Below are 20,974 nucleotides of genomic sequence, written 5' to 3'. Positions count from 1 at the left end.
TTAGTTAAACTTTTTTTTCCCCCTTCCTTCTTCTGTTATTAAGGAAAATGAATCAAACTGTTCTGCAAAGCTAACAATAGCACCGTGACTGAACTTGTTTCCCTTTGTCATGTTCCTACAGTATTAAAAGTTGTTCATCAGCTATCTTGGCCTGCTGATGGGCGTGTCCGATTTGTATGGCACTTCAATGTCTTTACTTTTTGTCAGGAAAACACCCCTTCCATTAATAGTTTCAGCTTTTCTGCATGCTCTATTTAGTGCGTTCTGTGGAGTGTTTTTTTCAGTTCATTTTCTTCCACTAACCCTAACCTATCAGTGCTGCAGAAGTTCATCATTTGTTGACTTTCTTCTTTAAGGCGAACAAACAGCGTTTTAAATACTCTTCACTCTAGTTACTGAATATATTTTCTACATATTAGGTATTTTAACGTTGTTTCTGCCTTTGATGTGTTTGACTTTTTCTAATGATCTAAGCCTTTCTTAAGATCAGTCGTCGTGTATGTAGCAGCTGCATAGCGACATCTCTCTTACATTAAATACATGTCAGTATTATGTATTCTGTGTGTGTAGAGGAAGTCTCTTACTTCATCAAAAGACTAGTTAGTGTTTAAGCGTTTTGTTTGTTTGGGGCTTTTAAGCATTACACATTTTCCAGTCTGTTTGCCTATAGTTAAATGAGGCTGTGGTGTTTAAGATGTCTCCTGTTGACTTAACATACATTATAGCAAAGCTTATATTTTTGTGGTTGTGAGTGTTTTTTTGTTTTTTTATACTGCTGCAGACCTTGAAATAAATCAATGGGAATAAGGTTTAAATCTGTGTGGTGACAAAATAGGATAGCAGTGCTTCCAGCTGATGCCTTTTGGGAGGAAAGCAGGGACGTGCACACTGTCCTGCTCTTCACGCTGGGTTGTTGTAGTGTCATTTTTCTTCTGCGTTTCCTTACTGCTGTTTCCATGACTGATAGTCATCCTTTTATAATCATTTTTAGGAACGTTTGCAGTCCAACTTCTCTGGCCCTTTTTATTACTCCTATTATCGTAACAGTATGCAATTCCACAGTGCCCTTCGTGTGTCTGCTGCTTGCACAAAGTCATTGCATTATGGAGTTTCAGAAGGCACGGCAGCCATCACTGCTGCAGTTGGTGGGACGCAGGGTGCTGACTCCCCCAGATGTTATTTATATCTCAGCTTGCTGCCCCTTGCGCTTTCACCTTGGCAGACTGTTCTCTGCCCCGTTCTGCACTCCTGGCAGTACGTGAACTTTGTGCTCCCGTATCTGTTAAATGGCTCGAGCAGGGAGCTATAAAACAATTCCAGTGAACTTTGTGCTCTTGACATTCACTCAGTCACTCGTACCCTAAGGGGCATCTTCTTGGAGCTTTTGTTTCCCCTATCAGAGTTAATCAGAGAAAAAAAGACTATTTTGTCTTGAGACTACAGCCACTGAAAAGCAACGAAGGATCAGCACAAATCACAGAACTTCTTATGGCATATAAGACTTGGTCATCTCATTAAGTATTTATGTATGCTCTCTTTTTTTTCCTGCAGCTGTCATATTTCTCAAAGGGGATGCAGCACCATATCACCACATCTACTTGTCTTTGTGCCTCTTTGTGAAACTGCAATGGGAAGCTCATGTTTTTTATTTTTTCTAACAAGTCAGGCGTAAGAGAGCTGCTGCCACTTCTAGTTGAAGTGTTTTATAGGCTTGCAGGAAAATACGCTGCAGTGTGAACTGTTTAGATTCCCTTTCTTTAAGTATCCGCTGGCTTTTATAATTCATTATTCTTTGCTGTATCATGTTTCTGGGTTGGTTGATTGTTCATGGTGTGTTGTTGGAGGGTTGTTTGGGGTTTTTATTTTTGGGAGGAAATTGTTTTGGAGCATTTTCAGGCTTTTTTTGTTAGTCTTCCATTAATTTGGTTTACCTCCTAACATAAAAAGGTGTTCCTCTCTGTCTTCAATTGGTCAGTTTTCTTCGAGAGTGAAGGGTTTCAGCTGTGAGGGATGAACACATTGATATATTGTACCTTCTCATACATCTGCTGCCTGTAGTTTCTTGCGCTTGTTCCCAGCTCCTGGTGTTCAGCACCGTGGCAGCTCAGGCTGTGCTGGTGGCATGTGACTCCGCTGGCAGATGGGGCACTGCATGCTGAACAAGGGCTGAGCCTCAGTGCATCCCAAAGAGCACTTTCTGAATCAGATGAAGATGTGAAGGTACCGATCTTAGAACATTGCTGCAAAAAAAGGAGCTATGTCTGTCTTAGGGCAACATCTATATGCACTGAAGAATTTTCTTCTAACCTGTCCCCACAGGGTGAAATATTGTGTTTTCTCTGAGCTACTGCGGGTCTGTGCAGAGCAGTGTTCTGTTTTTCTTGTGTTACTGTGTATCAATCTACTGACTCTCCCCTTTCATTATTAGTACATACATTTGGGGTCTCCTCTTTTTTGTTTTAAGAAGCTTGTAGAATGTTCCTGGGGATGTGTGTGCAGGGCCCAGTATACCCCCACAGCTTCTTATGATGAGGGCTCAGAATTGATGAAGGTATCTCCTGCTTCTGTATCTTGGATTTTAGTCAGGAGGATTGCTGGCTGCTTGCTCCTCTACATTGCTGTGAGTGTATTTCAGTAGGACTTTATCCCATGGCTGGAATTATTCCTTACTACAGGTCTCTGCATGTTCCTCTCACTTTTTACCCTGTGTATTTCAAGTACTGTTTCACTTTCTGATGTTCTACTCAATATCACTATTGAACCTTCCTGCTAAGTTACAAGCACAACATTTCGATCCTGTTTTTATCTCGCATCTTTGGATTTGGAAGTACTGTTTTGATGCTGTGCAACTATTAAGCCATTTGCTGCAACTGTAACATCTGGGTGTTTTCTAGAATTGCCACTAGAATTTACTTTTCATTGTGCTTTCTAAAGCTTGACCGAAGTCTGAATATTTCTGTACTCAAGAAGGCGTTTTTCATGTATTTGGCTCTGATCCTTCAAAAATCTTTTTTTAGTTTTTAACTTTCTATTTGAATGAATTTATGCTGTTCTGACGATTGAAACTCTGCTTTGTGTAGAAAAATCAAAGAGTAGCTTGTCTGAGAAATTCACGCTAAAATGCAAGTAGATGAGACGATTTCTCTGAGTAAGCCAAAATAGACTGCGTAGGGGAAAATCCTTGTCAGGGAAACCTGTGGATAAAGTTGCATCTCTGAAATTGTGAGAGACAGATTTGGCTGTCAGCTATTCTGAAGAAAAAGTTGAGGTGCGAAAACAAAGAAGACAATACCAGCAGTAGTTAGTAGAAATATTTGTATTTCCTGCCCCCCCTTCTTGTGGGTCCTGATTGTTGACATTGGCCACAATTCTGACATTTTTACAGGCGTTTTACCAGAATGCTTCCCAGAGTGGAAAATTTCTTTCATAGAATCACCAAGGCTGGAAAAGACCTACAAGCTCATCCAGTCCAACCATCCCCCTATCACCTGTTGTTGCTCTCTAGATTCATTGTGGTGTTTGAGTCCCTACATCCTCTAATCAGACTGTATGGGGCTGAAATTGTGTGAATGGATTTTGAAATATGGTGGGCCTGAGGCACAGGAATGAGTTGGGCTCTGCTCTGCAGGTGCAGCAGCCATGACTGCCTGCTCCAGAGGGCTGAGCAGCTTGTTGCTCATTCTGTCCCGACCTGTGGCCTGACCTTTGGTAAGGCATCCTGCAGCTGTACTTTGGAGGCTGCAAATGAAGGCAGTGCTTTGGAGTAATGAGAAGAAAGCTTGTCTCCTTGCTGAGCGGTAAGGGGAGCTGCTGCCTAGAGGGGACTGCAGTTTGTTTTCTGGAGCTGCTTCTCTTTGAAAGCATATTTTAGCAACCATTTCCATATTAGCTTCACAAAGCATTTGAAGCTGTATCCGTTTCTCACGTGGAAAACTTACTACGAAGTAATCTCAAGATATTTACCAAACCTTTGTGGCTTTTTTCCCCTTCTCTCTTTGTCCTCTTTTCATCTTCCAAATTGCATTTTCTGGGAATTAAATAATAATGGGCCTGTTTTGTCAGAACTCCCTAGCTGCTGCAGTATTACAACCCAAAGAGAGTGTGGGAGTTTTCCAGCAATACATTGAATTTCTGGTCTGATAATTCTCAGCAACAGAAGTGTGATTGCGGTTGCTGAAATCCCAGCTGCCATATTTTCAGGTAATTACTGTGGGGGGAGGAATTATCTTACAGTATGGAAAATGGTGACTGAATGTACCCTAATGTCAAATACGAGTTTAGAGAATGCCTTTTAGAATATGGTTATCCGTTCTTCTTATACAATGATTAGGATAAGTTGTAGAACAGTCTTCAAGATGCTGTTTCACCTTCTTGATCAATTTGTTATAAAGTTTGGGAGCTTTTATTCTATTAGGACGTATAATTGAGTTATTGCATTTATATTTTTATTCCCTTCCTCTTTCTTTCCTTTTTTCCTCTTTTTGTGTTCTATATATATATATATATACACAATTACTCCAGAAACAGAATTTATGGTGTTTTATAACGTCTGTACACCATGTTGTGCATAGTACCATAAAGAGCTGCAAAAAGTCAGATGGTATATTTAGGAAAATGTTGCATCAAAGGTTATTACAGACATTATATACTAACCTTGTCACGTCCTTCCAATCCTGACAGACGCTTGGTGAGAGCTGTAGCGTCTCTGTCGGCGCTCTGTCTCTTTCTTAAGACATAAAATACAGAATTACCACAGAATACTTGAGGCATGCAAAATTGTTTTGCGTCTTTTAACACTTGTTAATATTTGTTAACATTGACTTTGCTCCTTTCCAGTTTATAAATATCTCTAATCCTAATGTGGATTAACTATATAATATTTTTTTACTTTTCATGAAAAAATTGAAGAAAAAGGGAGTAATAATGATCTGGGAGTTGGACCAGGATTCAGGAAATTGAGGTTACTTTCCTTATTTTTCAGTAGGTGCCCTGCTTGGACTCTCATCTTCCCACAGCTGTAGGTGAGCAGCCCAAGCCTGTCACCTCCCTCCCCTGTCAGTGCTTTCTGCAGTTGGTGGCACTAAATGCCACAGCTTCTGTTAGAATGAGGGTTCACATTTCCTCTTTGGCTGCTGATTGGGATGAGCAAGGAATGGTGCTGAGCCTGGTGCCATCAGCAAGTGAGGGCTGTAGCTACCTGAGCTTGTCTGGCAGTTGTTGAGCCCCTTTGCACTCAAGTCAAGCATGTCTGATGACAGCAATGGTCGGTCAGAGAGCACTCCTCAGGGGCCTCAGAAATTTTGGCCAGTCACATTTGTGTGTGGAAAATGGCCTCCAGATGCAATATATTCTTAAGGATAAGGTTATGGTAAGATATTCAGAAGCAGGATTAGTGTCTTGTAGATTTGCTGGCGAAAACCTGATCCTCTACGAGTTCCCAGGCATGTGAGGTGGGGCTGCTCTGGATGATGTTCCTGTACCAAGGCACTGCAGTTTCTGGTGTAAGCATGGATGAATTCTTGCTCTTTTCCCCAAGTCTCAATCATACAAGATGCACAGATGTGTGTCTTAGCTGTTATTTAACTGTGCCCTTGACGTACGCATTTCTAGCAGACTGTCAGGGCTCATTTTCCCCTTTTGTCATTGCTATTTGAAGTATGTCGCATGTTCATCAGGAAGCAGAAATAATCTGCATAAATGTTCTGAATAGAACTGAAGAAAAAACAGCTTTAATATTCCAGGAAGAATATTCCCCTTCCAAATCAGGACAAAATAGGCATCTTTGAAATTATTGTGGTTGCTAATAAAAAAAAAAACAAAACACCATTTGAGTGTAGATCATTGGAAATATTTCCCAAACATAATTATGAGATACTTTGTTTGGATCTAAACTATATAAAATAACTGTTAATGCCATTTAGATTGAATTTGAAATCAATATATTGTAAATGGGCAAACAGGAGTATTTCTGAGATAAATCAGTCTGATCACAGAGGGAATGCTTTGGAGCGTGCATCTCCACAGTATCTCCAGAAAGCTTCAAAAGTGAAGTGTCTTCTCCAAAATTGAGGAGCCACTGAGTATAGTGCTCTGGACTTTCAAATCCTTTTTGTAAAGAGGTGCTTGATACAAAAGCCAAGATAGGAGTATTGCAATGTCACAGCTGTTTTTTCAGTGTGATGTATTGTGTACAGCTGCAGATCTACAAAAACAGTTTCAATATATATGGAGTTAGGTTGATAAGCATAGAAAATTACGCATACTCTGTAGGAAAAAATAACACATAACTAAAGCTTGATAATCATTTTTCCTTTGTTCCTCCAATTTACTACAATTTATTTTTACTCCATGTGCCCTATGTAGTGGCATAACATTATTCTAAATGGAAAGCTGAAGTAAAATGTGTCTTCTAAAAGCATGCAACATAGTTATAGCATCACTTTGTGGCATCTTTTCTTTGGACTATATCTATATGGAGAGTGATCCTTTCTGGGCTGTTGCAGATGCCTTGGTTAAGTCAGCATTGGGTGAGAGGTATGCATGTGTGTGTCTCCTTCACAACTTACAGCTGGGGTGGGGGAAATTGCTTGATGTACTGGTTGGTTAGAGCTTGTCCCTATGTATTACTGAAATCTGTGCTCACAGAGATCATGAGCAACTGGGTTTCAGAAGTTGAAGCAGAATTTCTGTTAGCGTGTATTTGTATACTTGTACACTATTTCCATGTCCCCTTTGGGAATTGTAAACGAGAGGAGAGCATTGCATGATTTCCTTCTGTGTACCAAGATGCTTGTATTTAAAAACAAAGGCATTCTCCTTACTTTCAGATACAGCACGTCAAGCAATTGGTTTAAATTCCATTTCACTGAAGGAAGCAGAAAAGAGCCAGGCCAAGAGGTAGAGTTTTGTCTCTGTGCTGAAGAGAGGGCACTCCTGCAGCTCCACACTCCAACTTGTAGCAAAGCTCATCAGTTTGTGCTACAGTCTACTGAGGCTGCCCTAATAATAGTCGGCTTACTTCCTTCAGTACTGACGTTGTGACAGGGTTACGGTGAGGCTGTCAGATTGCCATGGTTTGGGAATGGTCCCAGTGCAGCATCAGCCCAAAGCACTGGAGCTGCTGCAGGAGCAGCACGAATGGGCACTCCAGCAAATTGGTGATGCTGGTCCAGGCACTTCCCCAGTAACGTTCAGTATTGAAAATATTGATTTACAGGTAGAAAAATAGCAAGGATGTTATTCTTCCCTAAAATTACAGGCTGTATGCTTTGTTGTTGTTGTTAATACCTGGCTTTTTTGTCAACTGAGTGGAAGCTGGTTTTCAGTGTAATAAGTTGCACGTGTGCCTTTCCCACCCTGGGCTGAAAGCAGAGCACCTGGCACCTCAATGATCCTGAGCTTTTGCTTCATTGATCTTTGGTTTTAGTTCTGATACATTTGCCATGCAAATTGTGTATGGTGCAGTCATATTGGTGGTGGTGGAAGGTGACATGTTACATATACTGCAGTTGAAATTAGAAAAAGAAGCAGCTCTGTCTGGATCTGTGTGCTTGCCTCTGTAATTGAATGTAGTCATTTTCTGTGTGGTTAGAGCTTATTTGTTTTGGGATTTTAATGGTAATGCTATGAATTAAAACCCGGTTTTCTGAATTAAAAATAATAATACTAATTTTTCAGACTATGAGCTGTACTTACCACTGGAAAAAGTGAAGAAAGAATGAGCTTCGCAGCAAAGCCACTCCCATCACATGAGGAGTTATAGGCCAAGTGCTGTCTTAAATCTAGAGTAATTAATACTGCTTTATAAAATACTTATAATTCACCACATCTTTTTTGAAAGAGCAGTGACTGAGAGTTTTTCCTGCTTCGCATGCCTGCTTGGTCTCCAAACCCACATCACTGACTAATGGCTTTGGAAGGGTAAGGCCGGCAAGTTCTCAGGGCTGGAAAGCCACAGTTGTGGCTTTACGTAGGTGGGGGTGATGATGTTTGGTTTTGGAGTTGGGGTTGGTTTGTTTTTAAGTACATTCGTGGAAAGGAAGAAAGAAAATGCAGGTGGCACATCTGCAAATGGCTAGAGCCTTGTGGAGCCCACTGAGCTGAATGGAGTTCCCTACAGGCACACAGCTCTGCCCACAAGAAAGAAATTGTGGGATTGAGCCAGAGTAAGAAGACTTAGTTGTATTAATAAAAGTCAATGCATAAACAAAACCAAGTTACAGTTCTACTGTTGTCTTTTTCATTATTACTTTTTTCACATTTTTTTCATTAAGTTTGTTTCATACCCCTGTCTTCCACGACCTCTCTCCTTATTTTAAGTAAGAAGAAACTGATCCAGTTTTGTGAACAAAGTTACGATGAACCAGAGAGCTTAAACAAGATTTTGGAGTTTGTAAGCACAGGTGAAAACAGGCTTATAGTGAATGCAGAAATCAAACCGGTGATTCTGAGACCAATATATTTCTGCTCTATTTAACTAATATTTTTATACTGAGTATACTGCTAAGAAATTTTAAGTAAAAGTTGAATTACTTGATGAAATATGGAATGTTTATATAGAAAATAATGTCTGAAGTCTACCTGCAGTACAGCAAAACAATTACTTTTCTTGTGACTGAAGCTTTTCTTTTTCTTTTTTCTGATTTTTTTACTTTGGAAAGATTTGCTTATTTTTTCACTTGGACTTTTTTAAGGGTAATTTGTTAAACCTTTGAAGCCCTCGGTGCTGGCTTCTGTTTAGTGGATATTAAATGTCTCAAATAGCGTGTTTTTGGACTACACTGTCGAAGATGGTCTCAAAAGCAGAGTGTGGTGTTCTGACCCACCGAACGAAGGGAGACAAATGAGCAGAAGCAGGGTGGGCTGTGCACTATGGTCAAGAAAAAGAAATTGTTTTTTTTCTATCTTTGCCTTGTGCTGGTAGATCAGGCTTGCTAAAAGGCCTGTACTTCCTTTGTGTACTTCCTTTGCTTTCTGAAACACATAGGTGTTTTGAAGCGAAACAAAACGCTTCTTTTCTGCTGAGTTACAGAGCCAAGAAAATCAATGGCTAATCTTGTTAAATATACTAAGTTCCAGAAGCATAATTAAAATGCAGAAATAGCAACTAGCATGCTGCCGAAGTAATATTCTGTTTGCTAGTTTAAAAATACTGAAAGAAATCCCTGTTGCCTTCAGTGTTGTTCTGCATCTGACTGTATGTTCAAGTAATGGAGGAATGTGCAGAGGCAGAGCTTGCGGAATTTTCCCAAGTGCAGTACAAATATAACAGTTTGCAATTTAAAATCTGTCTTCGCTGCCTGACACATCACAGATATGTATTCATCAAACAGGAGGTTTGTGTTTCACATTTATTCTTGAATTGCAGTGCACTGAGATGGAATATTTTGAAGAGAACAGGAGTGACTTACTTTATCCATATCAGATTGTGTAGGGGAAGAAGAAAAGCTTATCTAATCAGGTGTACTTTTTAGCGGGCTTCTGTGATTGGCATGAGACCCTTGGTCTGAGCACTTGTTTCAGCATGGAGATATCTGGTCCTTTCACGTTCACTAGTTGTCTGGAACACAATTTCAGTTCACATAGATTTCTATGATGCCCTCTCATTTAGGGGTTAATGCCTAAAGAAGCTCAGAGTCCATCATGTTATCGGTTCTTATAAGAAATTACTTGCATATTTAATGTAATAATAGCAGTAAGTGAAATACTTCTATTTTTCTGGTTTAAGTGATTTTTTTATTAACTTGACTATTGTGGGATTGTTACTTCAATTTGAATGTTTCATTTTTAGATCTTAGCCCCAGAACATAAACATTCCTCTTTCCAGGTATCGCTACTCTGAATACATCCAAATATGTGCTTAATTAACCCACTCAGAATTTGGGGTGGAGGTATGCAAGCTGTTGCCCAGCCCCAAAGGCCCACAGCCCTGTGAGCTCACCAGCGCCTGCGCTGACAGTGATACGGCTGCCTAGACTGCGTGGGGCACAGTTCAGCTGATCCCAAGATCCCAGCTGCCTCTTGGCACTGCGGCAAATCGCGGAAATGCACTGGCTCCCTCAGAAGTGGCTTTTATTTGGTTCACTCTGTAGTCTTCTGTGCTGTGGAAATGACCAGAGCGAGTTCAGACAACCATGGCCTGTTAAGCATCCGGACAGCATTCCCTTACATTTAAATATTTAATTTAAGCATGTGTAAATGACTGTGAAAAGCTTTCTTTACAGCAGCGGCCCAGAGTGACTGCTTTTTTCTATGAGAAGGTTGCTTGTGCTCTGCTCTAATACACGCTTTTAAAAAACATTTTCTGTGGTAAGTGCACGTGCTGTTAGTATTTTAAGTTTTAAAATCTGGCTGTGGTTTTGTCATGTAGGAATTTTTATTTCTGAAACAATCATCTAGAAATATAGACCAGTCCCGTCAGCTGCTTCCAGAGTCCTGCTTTCCTAAAGGGTTGTAGACCAAAAGCTGCCTAGAGCATCTGTCATCGCGTTTCACGGCAGTCTCAGTGCTGAATAGCACTTCCTCATTGAACTGCCCCTCTTTGAGCAACCAGCAGTGTGTACACAGTCAGCATGGCAACCAGTCAGGTCTGTGTCTGGCTGTAGTGGAGCTTGTCAGGAGCTGTCTTAGGGCTGGGTAATGCTGAATGTTCTCCGTGTACTTGCATTGCATCAGCTGCCTGGCTGTGTCTAGCAGGAGGTCTGCCAAAATCTCTGACCTGGATTAGAAGGTTTTTGCTACCCTTTCCAATGGGTAAAGGCACTTAGATGGCAAATGATCTTCTGTCTGAGATTCTTTTGAGATGTTGTATGTGGTCGTCGTTTTGTTTGTTCTTATTTAGATTTTTAACTGGGGAGAAAAATTTGTGTTAGAAATCTTGGGGAAAAAAGTACTTCCAGCCAGATTTGCACGCTTTGATCTAAAGTAATGCACCAGAAGTAATAAAAGATTAAGTGGCCACAAACTTTAATGTCAGCTTTAGTAGTCATTAAGATCTTTCAGGTGTTCTATAATCGTTAATTCAGTTCTTAGTTCATTAAAATTATATGTTTGTTGAATTTGCAATTGCACTGGGACTTCAGAATTGTGTCTGCTGTGGAACTTGTGTATCCTCTGTATTGTGGTTGTCATGAAGCATTTCTAAATACAGCAGTGTTTCTCTACACAAGTTCTCTTTTCATGGACAAAGTGCAGCTACAAGAACTGCATCAGAAGCACTCTGTGCTATGTATTTTGGTGTGCCCTGGAGCAAACTCCCATTTTCCCTCCCTCACCAAGCCTGTCAGGGCACAGTGATGTGTCATTTTCCTTGCTTTCTGAAGATTTTGCAAATGGCCTTTTTGTGTAAATACCAAGGTGAACTTACTGAGGAATGTTATAACTGTTCATATTACTCTGACTTTGATTAATGTCCCAACAAAGTGTCTTTACCAGGAGTTCCTGTGGGTTTGTCTTTCGTTGTATCTCTAGATGTTGAAGGGTAAATAAGTTAACTGACTCTTCATTGTAATCTGCTGGGTATTGTGTTCAAGTAATTGTTTGACCTGGGCAGTCATATGGGTATTGTGAAAGATGTGTTTATTTGGAGAGAATCTCTACATTGAAGAGATGATCAAACAGTTTTGTTGTTGTTGGCAAGCTGGAATGCTTGGCACAGAAAAAAAAAGTGATGATACACAACATGACTTTTTATCAAATGCAACACATACGTTGTTCAGGAAACCAGAGTGCATCTCAAGTAGCATGAGCTGGGATATGAAATGGGGGGGTTCAGAGCTGAAAATGACCATATCTGGAAACAGATGAGTATCTTTAGCCTTTCAGAGCTTAAATAACTAATTCAATTTTAGTTCTGTGTTTTAACAGATTTTTATAATGTAGTTAATTAGGCATTAGCTTGTACCTACCAAAACAAATCCCTTTCTTTAGTACTTTCCAGTGTTTTAAGTAGATTTTAATGAGGAAGAACTAGTGAACATAAAGCAGATTCTGCTAGATTCTGACACTTTGTGTTTAAGAGCAGTTTCTGAAACAGATAATGCACAGTGGATGCCTATAAGTTATAAGAAGAAAATATTTTTTTCGCATTGTGATGCAGCCAGTTTATGTTGGAGATGGAAGTAGTCATGTATTTGCAAAGAGAAAGTGTAGAATAGAACAATGCTTGTGAGTAATATAAGTGTAACTCCCAGATGTTCAGAATTAATTGCTTAATTTGAGTATGCATATCATAATTTTTGCAGGCTTTAGGAAGTTCATTTTTATAATGTGGTTATTTCAGATCTCAGAACTGTTTTGCACTCCCTTCAAAGAATCATGTACACGGTACACTACATATATATACGTGTATGAGTATTCTCATTGATTTATGTGGCTACATATATAAAATATTCATACTTGAATAGAAAATAAAACCAGTCTTTATTGAGTTAAGCTGTGAATGCAGACACCGGGCTGCAGAAATGATTGATGGTTTTCTTACCACATGTAATAGCCTAACAGGATTTCACAAAACCTTTGTTTGCACTCTTAAAAATTACTGGAACATTTTGTTAAAGAGCAGATAGTAAAATGTTAAACTGCTGCTTCGGTATTTCAGAGAGATTTTCCCAAATGTTGCTCCGGATAGTAGGTCTAGAATTCTAAGGGTGCTTCTGCCCACAGCACCACACTGAACCAGTCGAAGGAAAATGCTTACCATACAAATTGCATGGCTATTGGGTTGTAACAGCAGCTCCACTCCTGCTGGTGTGCTCTGCCTTGCGGGGTGTAATGTGGAGGTGACCGCTAAGCCCTGTGTCCCCACAGGGTTCTGCTCAGGTAAGCAGGACCTCCTCTGGCTGCAGTGCTGGCAGCACAGTAGGCATCCTGTGAAAAAGAACTGGCCAAGGGGAACTTCTAGATGGGTGCCAGAAATTCATGCCATTCATCACTGAGGAGTATTCATGTTGTGTGCTGTAACCACTGTAATTAAGGAGTATAGTAGTATTTTGTTGTGGGTAGCACCCTCCTGGTATTTTTTTCTTCCCCTCCTTTTTCTCAGGCTTGCTTATCCTCAGGAGTGTAATTATTCATGGCCAATGTACTTCTGTATCCCCCCTGTAATTTACTGCAACTTCTCTGTTCCTTGTTCCCTTTGATTGGCCTCTCCATGTAGTCATGTAGCGCGCAATACAAAGATGGATTGTATGGCATTCTCTGCTGGGGAAAATCAACACACAGAGCAGGCTCACTGCCAAGATGTTCATAATTAAACTGTTGCTATGGACAGGATTACATCAATGTTTCTATCAATCATTTGCTGCAGTTTTGTGACTGCTGGTATTGGGGTTTTTCATTTTTAGTTTCCTTTTACTTCCTGATTTTCAAATGAAGCATTGAGACAGAGATGTATTTAAAAAAAATAGTAATAATTGTTTGAAGCAATAGGAAAAAAGAGAATTCCATCATTCTGGCTGTGTTGTGAGGTATTTGTCTGCATCCATCTAATGGAAGATGCCAGATGCAGTTGTTCCCATTCAGAAATCGTGTTTTTGTGATCCAAGTGCCTACCGCAAAACTGCAGTGGTGTGGTGGCTGCCGGGCAAGTACCAACGGGCTGTACAGCCAGAGCATTACCAGCTTGCATTAAAATGTTGCATATTCACTAGTACAGCAGGTGTAATAGAAAACAACAGCAAACTGGTTAAACCTTGCGTTTTTTGTTTTTATTTTTTGGCTCCTATTCTCTCTGTTTCATGCACGATAGGTTGTGAGATAGGCTGATGACAACATAGTATTTAGCAGACCGTGTCAGGGCAGAGTGTGCATGTCCAAATACCAGTGTGGTACTTTACCTGCCACTGTGTTGCTGGTAGTGTTCTCTTCCCCTATTGCAATGATTTTCAGCAGGTAATTCCTTTTGGTAGCATTTGAAATGTTTGGTGTTACACTAACGAAGTGTGCAGTGCGTTAAATGAGGAGGGGCCCAGGGCTGCAGTACAAATGATGGAGGTTGAGGGGTAACAAATGATATTGAGTGCGGGGAAGATCACCGTAATGAGATAAACAGTGTGGCGTCACAAAATTGTCTCCCAGTTGACAAAACAATCCATATTTTATAGATTGCCTTAAAAATTGAAGGATGGAGTCAATTATAGCCAATTATGATGCTACATTTACTGGAGGAGTTTTCATGTCCTTTGGGGAGGAATAAGGAAATGCTCAAGTCAGTCAGAAAAAGCTTTAGCGTTTGCTTCCTCCTTTTATCTGAGTGTGAGTCTTCCTGCTTCTTCAGGTAGAAACTACATGTGAAACCTGGGACAGACTTATCTGGAGGAAGAAGATTTTGTAGTTCTTTCATTTTACTTCATGTTAGCCTGAAATTATGGTAGATAATACGGCAGATACAACAAGGAATGAATGCCCTCAGCCCTCGGTTGTGTTCGAGCTCACTCAATGGGAACTGTGCATGCAGCCTGCTGATGGCAGTCTGCTTAGACGGTGTGCACTGACGTCTTCAACTTGACTTGCTTGTTTCCCAACAAAGAGCCTTCATGTCCTCGAAGAGATAGCTCGTAGATGCTGTATGTTTCCACATTCAGCCTGCTAAAGTAAAAATAAAGGAATGAGAGCGTGGAGCAGTTTGCTGTGACCCACAATTCCTTATTGGGGAATAGCAATAAAATGGGATAGCAAGCAGCGTATTGAAGATGAACAGATACCCATATTCCTAAAGCTGGTAATAGTCTGAGGGGCAGTCATTTATTTCATTGTGCATTGTTTCATTTGGACTGTTCCCCTGGCCCTTCCATTCCAAGGCTGGGTGGTGAACTGGGAGCTGCGCATTCCATGGATCTTGTGTTGTAAAACTGTGAGGAATAGCATCCTGAACCTGGAAAGGCATGCCTTTGGTAGTATTAAAGATTCAGATGTATAGATATTGGGGTATTTGGAGGGGAAAGAATACAGTAAACATGTTGAGTAGTGTTTCCAAGCATTATCCTTCTGTGTTCAGGATTTCATTTTACGAGCTAGCTTCAGAGGGTGACCTAGTACATGTGCCAATGACAAAAGCTACTTGTAACAATTCAGATCATGCTTTCCGCTTTATGAAATGGGATTGTAAAAATCCTCTCAAAAATGACATCTGAAATAGCATTAAAACACAATTTCCCTTTGATAAGGTTTTAAGGCACTCGTATGAAAAGTGACACTGCTTTGAGTGGCTCTGTGTCAGCATTATGCAATGTGTTGCACACAAGTGACGTTAATCCATTAAGGGTGTGAGGGTCACTTATTTTTCTCGTGAAGTCATTAAACACCTTTATTGATTTCTGTTCAATCACTTGCGTTCTGCTGGCATGCAGCGATCTCTAGACATGCTAATAGTGCTGTTGCTAATAATGGTTATAGACCAGAGTTTTAAAGACAGATATTACATTCAAAATAAATTATCATGCCTAAGTGAAGCACAAAGGAACTTAGGAAAGCAATACTGTTCTGCTGTTTGCAAATTACCTGAACCTGCTTTATTGCAGAAGAAGATTTTGTGGCACAGATGTTCTTAAATCAATAATTAGTCATTTTCTGTGCCTTTGCTGCTTTTTCTAAACATACCACATTAATTTATATTTTTGGACTGCTCATGTTATGTGATGATTGGGCAACTTTGAGAAATTGAATGCAAAGTTAGAAGCTCTGTAATAGCTAAGTTTAAGGCTTGTAACACCAGTTTTTCTGCTGAAGTCTGTTTAAATAGTGGACCATACGTGTTTTACATTTTACTTGCTAGTACAGGATTATTTTGTCACCTGAAGCAGTGTTGCATGTGTGCAGTGTGAGCTGGACCAAATGCTATCAGAGTACGTTTCTTCTTCAGTCCCTCTTACTGGATCTGTTCATCATGAAGAAATATGTAAAACACAATTAAACGGAACAGGTTCATTTTAGCTCCATATGAATGGATGCACAGTAGACCGAAAAAAGATATATATAAAGGCATGCTTTGCTCTTCCCTACTTTAATGCCATCCTAATGACTTTATCTTGACACTTTGTCTGAGCTTGTTTCCTTTCCTAACAGATAACTGCAATTGCAGTTTACATTATCCTTACTTAGAAGGAAATGAGGTTTCAGATGAATTTAGGATGTGATTGAAGAGTTGTGATATCTCTGTTAATTTTTGCAATAATCTGATGTTGTAGTTGGTGCTTTTTTACCTCATCTCCTCTAGGCTTTTTTCCCCTTGGATATAAGTGGTTTAGCAGAGCAAACTGTCAGCTTCATTCTGGGCATATTAAAAGCAGGTGAGTGCAGTTATCTCCACAGCCAAGATGGGAAGTTCTCACATGCAGGCAGTGAGTTGCGTCCTGCTGAGGAGTTGCTTTCTTTGTGGGTCTCTCTGCTGGCCCTTCAGGCCCTGACAGGTCTTGTCGAACAGTGCGCGTCACCCTATCTCAGGCACAGTGCAATGCCAAGTACCAGCGAGTTCATTGCACTGGCTCTAGAGAAGCTGGTGTTTGCTCAGCGTTGCCTTCATAGCCCAGTTGCCTGATTTCACTGAAGGAAAGCAGAGCGAGGCTGCCCTGCTAATGAATTATGACAAGGCTTTTGCCTATCAGGCAGAGAGACTCCTGCTTATCTCCTTGTAAGACAAAAATTTAATGGAAGATGCTCAGACAGGCAAGCTCTCTGATCCTCCTCAAGTGCGCGCCTCACTCTGCTGCCAGCGCGCAGAGAGCAGTGAAGCTGCAAGTGGCAGCAGCATTTAATGCCTCCTCCCTCATAACGCCTGAATAATTTTCCAGAGAGCAATTGCCACAGCTGCTGTGAACGTGTCCGTTTGTTTATTTTTCACCTTGGTTCTGGCGGATTGCTGACCTAGCTAATCTGCCACACGTGGGGCGGGGAGAGGTGAGGAGGAGATGTTTCCACATCCCCAGGGCCGGCATCCTCCTCGACAAGCTGGGATCGGCGCGCGCTGCCCAAGGGGAGCGTGCTGTGTAGGATGCACATGGTTGGCTGTGAGGGGGAAGGAGATGGCCTGGGCTGTTGGGGTGAGTGCCATGAGGCAGTCTGTCATCTCCCCATGGTCGCACGGCTCGTTACGTTGAACAGCGCAGCTTCTAAACTGCCAAAGCTTCTTTGCTTTTATGTGCTGTGGCCTTCATTTGCTGGAATGCCTCAAGTTCACGGTGCGCCGGTCGTTTTGGAAACGGGATGTAATTACAATGGTTTCTTATGCTTACCAGCAGCTTTTTTCAACCAGTGTAATCATCATTAGTTGTGGATACTGTAAATTGAATATCCCCTCCCTAATTACATTAAATTCAAGAGTTGGCTGCTTAAACAGCCAAATAGGAGAAGTTCACTCTTTACTATAAATAGCAAAATTGTTCCTTTACTTCTGCTGACCTTTAAAGCTAAGCACTTTGCACGATGTCGTCAGGTGTACATTAGAAAGATGCCTTGTAATTAGATTCGTAATGAGGAACTAAGTTGGAATGGCTTTCTGGAAAACTTCATTTATTCAACGTTTCCTAACGGTGCGGCAGAATTGAAGCTTTGCTGTGTGCCAGGCCTTTAGACAGGGCTGGCTGCCCTCCTGCCCTGCCTGCGGAGGGGAGGAGGAGGCAGTGCCCGTAATGGATTGGTCCTGCCCTTTGCACGCAGCGCAGGGTCGAGGAACAATTTATCTAGCAGTCGCAGGCTTTCTTGGGTTAATTAATGTTTCTTCTCTCACTTCAGTAGACAAATGATGAGTTAATTTTTAGTAAGGAGCAGAATAACGAGAGGGTGACTGTGTGATTTTTCTTTTGCTGTTTTTTTTTTCCTCTGATTAACGTGAGTAACTGTTGTTATGCTGAAACGTAAGTTGTCTTTTGTGGTGGGAGAAGACAGATCTTAAATTAGTTGTCGTGTCTGCCTTGCTTTGAGTCTGCTGCCTGTCATGGTTTCACCCATTCTGTGCATTGTTTTCTCAGTACTCAAAGAATTTAGTGAGCAACTTGATTGATTTCCGCTTACTTGCAGTAACTGAAAATTTTACATCTTAGCTACCAGCTAACATCTCCTCTGTTTTCTTCATTCTACTTTAATTAAAATTCCTCCATTTATTCCCTGTAGAAGCTTTTTTTGTAAGTCATGACTACCTATTTTCCCAGAGCACTTCCTGCTGAGTGTCCCTTATGACCTATCATAAAAATGTGCTTGGATGGGACAAAAGAAGAAGTGTGCCTCAGCCGAGGCAAGGGCCTGAAGTGCTGGAGAATTATGGCTACATCAAAAGAATACCTTTTTTTTTTTAATTCACCACAATAGGGATTTTTTTTGTAAAAATTGCATTGAAATAACTCGTAACAGATTTTTTTATAAAAGGAAACGTAAGGCTAAAATGAGGTGAAAGAAAATTGTCTTAGTCTGTTTTAGAATAACATTCATCCCTGTTGCTCTTCTGGAGCAACTCTTAAGAACTGCAGCGAGCAGTTTAAAGTAATAAAATACCCTGTGAAGCTTTATTTCTTGTTGAAAAATGTCCATGTGTGATAAATTCATGAATCTAAAATTAAAGGATGATTACTCATTGTTGCTCTTGTTTACCATCCAATGTATTTTCCACCTTTCTGTAGTTATGTTATTACATGACAGGAAAGGCAACTGTATAGATTGGTTTATGTGTGCTAGTAGTGCATTTGTCTTATGTGCACATGTGTATGTAACAAGAACCTCAGCAGGTAAAAAAATTTGTGTGCTGTTGAAGCACCAGAGCCTCATTCCAGTGGTCCCTCAGACAGACTACTTCATAGGAAAGAAAATGAAGAAAGAGAGCAATGAGGCAGGCAAAGGCCTTTAAGATCTTTAGATGCATTTGTTCCTGCTTACCCTTTTGCAGGCACTTGCGCCTACCCTTGAGGCTTAAAATCTTTAGTTGCTTTCAAAATGGCACGGCAAAGTGATTTTTAGCTGACTGCATACTGCTACAGTGAAGGCGAATCTTCAAGCTTGTCTTTTCCCAGCTAATTCAAATACTAGTAAAGCTTGCGCTTTTAGCAGTAGCTTAGCAGCCTTCAGTTACGCAGCAATGCTTTTTAATAGAGTTCTATGGTTATGTGTGTAATTTGTCAACCTCTTTTTGAATGGTTTATCAGCAAGTATCAACTACTCGCAGTCTCCTTGTATTCTGGATGTGGCTTCAGACACAACTCTTAGGAAACTCAGATGCTGAGTATGTTGAAACTGCTATCATTGTCTCTATAACTGTAGGTCTCTCTTCCTCATTAACCTTATTTCTGTTTTGCTCCTAACCACAATGGAAAATATTTAGGAGATGTTTTTCATCACTAACTTTTTCTGTGCTGGAAGCAGGGACAGTTTATCAACTGGATGGAATTACCAAGTGGCATAATCATGGGGTCCGTTTTGCTTCCTGTTCAGTTCTTAACAATACCTAGCATTTGAGCTGCTGCTTTTGGCAGCTGAGTGCTGAGCTGACATCTTGATGGAACAATTTATTGTAACCCAAAGGTCTCATTCCTGAGCAGTAACATTCAGCTCAGAACCTATCACTGTACATGTGAAGTTACGGTTATATTTTCCCATGTGAATCACTCTACACTTATCTACACTGAATTTAATTTACCGTTTCATCATCTAGTTGCTCGATCTCATAACATCTTTATGCAATTCTCCACCGCTTGCCCTCATCCTTACGGTCCTGAGTTTGAGTCATCTGCGAACTTGATGGCTTCAGCGTAGAGTAGACCAGGCTTTCAGATTTTAGTCCCCCGGAGCATTTATAGAACCTGTATTAGAAGTTGGCAACATGTTAGCTGCATTTGAGACCTCTGGTAGCAAAGCCCTGTGCAGGGGGTGACATGCCATCAGCAGTAATTCTGCTCCTCTGCCTTTGAGTTGTTGCTCTGGGGTGAATCCTACCTGGTGTTTGCCATTTGTTACCTTATACAGAGAAAGGACTACAGGATTTGTTATACATTTTTATAATGCCTAGCGCAACAAATATTCTTGCCCCTACCAGTGTAATAAGTCACAAATTAAAATCAGGCAAGACATTAAAAACTAGGCTTAAAATTGCTGCTTATGTGTGCTCTTATTTACAAGTTTTAGAACTATCTTATTCTATTAATTTATTTGCTTCTGTATCTCATTTCCCTTACTGGTGTGTGAAAGGCTAATACAAACTGCCAAAGAAAGAGGAAGATATTGTTTACAAAGAACGGGACTTTTAAAATTCTGAAAGTATACAGAGGGTTGTTCTTTCACTTATATAAGCTGTGAGATAATGCTTGAAACTGCAGTAGTCTAGAAAGAATCAGATGGAAGCAGGGTTTTTAATTGGACAGTTTCATTTTTTAATAAAGATACACATGGTTTCCATCAGTAATCATCAATCTTATTTGACGTAGTCACATTTTAGCTGGTGGATAATAAACGCGCTCTTGTGCCATGCCTGGTTTCTGTGTGGAGCTTTTCTGATGTTGCAATAATAGGGGACATTCCTTTGGCATTCCTTCTTGTGCAGCTGTTGTTCAAAGCTGAGTGAGGTTAAGAGTTCTGTAAGAATAAGTGAGGGGAAAAATCTGGGGTCACAACTATATCTTTGAATGAAGTTGTGACAATGTTTACACTATATATTCAGATTTTAGGGGTTCAGAACTGGTTTTTAGTCTGGGCTTTAATTTAAAATCCACTGGGGCTGGTTTTCTGGCTTTTCGGTTTGTTTGTTGTTGGGTTGTTGTTGTGTGTGGTTGTTTGTTTTTTTTTTAGCTCTTTTAACACCTTGGAGTTCCCACCCCACAAGGCAGGAAAACATTGCGGGTGAAATACTTGGCAGCACATCTTCGTGCTGCTTGAAGGCAAAACAAATGAGGCTCCTCAGGTGTCTGTGGAGGTGTAACTACAATTTGACTGGAAAGCTCAGCTGAAGCAAGCTCCTTCTCACTCAGGGTGGAGGCAGAGCAAAAGAAGTCTGTTCTTC

At 40.6% G+C, this 20,974-nt stretch overlaps 1 protein-coding gene across 20 annotated transcripts in view; it reads left to right on the top strand.

The window, feature by feature from the left end:
• The window catches only part of TENM3 (teneurin transmembrane protein 3), a 355,944-nt gene that overhangs the window by 149,349 nt on the left and 185,621 nt on the right, over window positions 1–20,974 (top strand). The gene's annotated exons all lie outside the window — the stretch shown is intronic.

The sequence above is a fragment of the Numida meleagris genome, chromosome 4, assembly GCF_002078875.1.
Source record: "Numida meleagris isolate 19003 breed g44 Domestic line chromosome 4, NumMel1.0, whole genome shotgun sequence".
In the NCBI taxonomy this organism is placed as follows: Eukaryota; Metazoa; Chordata; class Aves; order Galliformes; family Numididae; genus Numida; species Numida meleagris.
Note: the sequence above shows the minus strand (reverse complement) of the source record. Positions and strands in the feature narration are given on the sequence as shown.